This window comes from Diadema setosum, chromosome 8 (genome assembly GCF_964275005.1).
Source record: "Diadema setosum chromosome 8, eeDiaSeto1, whole genome shotgun sequence".
Lineage (NCBI taxonomy): Eukaryota > Metazoa > Echinodermata > Echinoidea > Diadematoida > Diadematidae > Diadema > Diadema setosum.
Window position 1 is genome coordinate 22,167,671 of NC_092692.1, and position 2,313 is coordinate 22,169,983.

Here is a 2,313-nt window from a genome sequence, read left to right on the forward strand (position 1 = left end):
GATCTACGTAGGGTCTTACAATATTACATCATGTCCTCTGGCTAGCGAGGACGAGCGCGCCTGGCGGGCGGGCATGGCATGGCTAGGAGGGCTCCGCGCTGGATGCTGAGGGAGGGCTGGGCTGGCTGTTCCTGGGATCCCATCCAGGTACGAGGTCAGTGTGGTATGGAAGCCTGTAAGGGACGTCGCAAACATCCCGCAATTTGAGTCGGAATTCACAAATAATTCACAAATAATTGTGAAATATTTGTGAATTTGTCTTAGATTTCACAAATAATATACAAGTATTTCACAAAAAATTGTGAATTTTTTTCACAATTATTTGTGAATAAATTCAGAAATAAATCGGAAAAAATTTCACAACTATTTCACAAATATTTGTGAATATATTCACAATTTATAGCGCACTTCGTCGCGAATTTCGTCGCGAATTTTTTTTCCAACAGCTTAGGCATTCGGCGGTTCGGTCCATGTTTCTGATCTTTGCTGGTACATTACACCTGTATATGCTTCTAACAGAAACACATTAGTCGGTAGTCTCTCTCTCTCTCTCTCTCTCCCTCTCTCTCTCTCATACACTCATACACACACACACACACACACACACACATGTACTTCTTTGTTTCTCTCCTCTCTCTTCCGGCATGACAGTGACTTAGTGTAGGGATTTGTTCAGGGTTTTTGTTTCGGATAAGTTAGGTTATAGGTCTTTTTGTCTTAGTTTCTTTGTTTCATCCATTTTCAATGTTCATCAGTCAATCGATCATATAAATTTCTTGTATTACGTGTGGGGGAATGCCCCCTACAAGCTCAGCTTTTTAGCATTCCTCCCCATTTCCAACATGTTTCTATATACCTACAAGTTTTCTGTAAATTTATCCTTTACTTTGTATAATGAAATGTATGCACTGTATTCAATTTTTGTAATATATCTATATGTTTTTGTTGGAAATGAAATATAAATGAATGAAAAAAAAAAAAACCCGGTAGAAGTGGTTAGAAATGTCCCTACCGGACTACAGACGAATCTCAGAATGTATCGAGAGATACAGTTTCTAGCCCAACCATAGTTTCATTCTATACTTTACAAGCAAGGAACTGTGAGATGTCTAGAATTCTATTTTTCTCACGAAGTCAGTGTAATTTCTTTTATTCCAGTCTACTCTACAATGACACCATTATGTATAGTCTAGTCTGTATCATATACAAAGACAAATACACAGACATAAGTAAACGCACACACACACACACACACACACATGCACAAATAAACCACCTCAAATACAAAACAAAAATCAGTGTGACTGCAAACACAGCATTTACACTTGTATACACAATGAGTCCTGTCACAAAGACATACAACAAATCAGTCAATCCCTTAGAATTCGACACTGCATGAAAATCACATCATATAGATATCACTCTGGAAAAATAAAAATTATTTTGGCATCTTGCATTTAATATAACAGCTCAGCATTCTATGAACAATACACAAAAAAGGTATACAAGAATTCCACTGTTGATCAAGAATAATATAATTTGATATGACTGGTAAAACAAAACAAAACAGAGACATAGTAACACTGGCCACAGTCACACTTGATGGTATCAATGAAAGTGTATTTTTTTTTAAATGCTGTAGCTTTCTGATTGCAATGAGATCACTTGTTGGAGTTTGTTTGATAGCATTTTTATTCCCCATTTCAAATCGATAAGAAACACACTGCTAGAACATTACATAAATCATACATGAATCAAGATTATTACAAAATGAATGGAATGCCCACTTCAAATTCATTATTGTCATATGATTCCATTCTTTCATGGTGTCTAGTACTGTAGGCCCTACACTTAAAAGCTGAAAAAACATAAAAACTGATGTTTAACATGTATTGCACAAAAATAATACATATTTCATTCCATCCCCTTAATAATTTGAAACAATCAAATTGATTTTTTCAGTCAATATGTGCAGTATCTACTATTCACACTCAAACACCATTTACTCTCACCTTATTATGTTAACAATTAGCTACATACAATGTATCCACGCACGGTTTCATGACATTTGCTTCTGCAATAATTGCTCTCATGAAATGTCTGCACATGAAGCCAAATATTATTAACCCTAACCTTAATCCTAATCCTCGAATCAAACTAATTAAACCTAAATTCCTATCACAATTATCCCTAACCCTAACTCCTTGGAGAAAAAACAAACAAACTGCAGTAACTGTCGCAGTCAAATGTTGTATCGCTATCCATGCTTAATCTGTCAAATTACACAATAAACATATAAGCCCTAATTGCTCA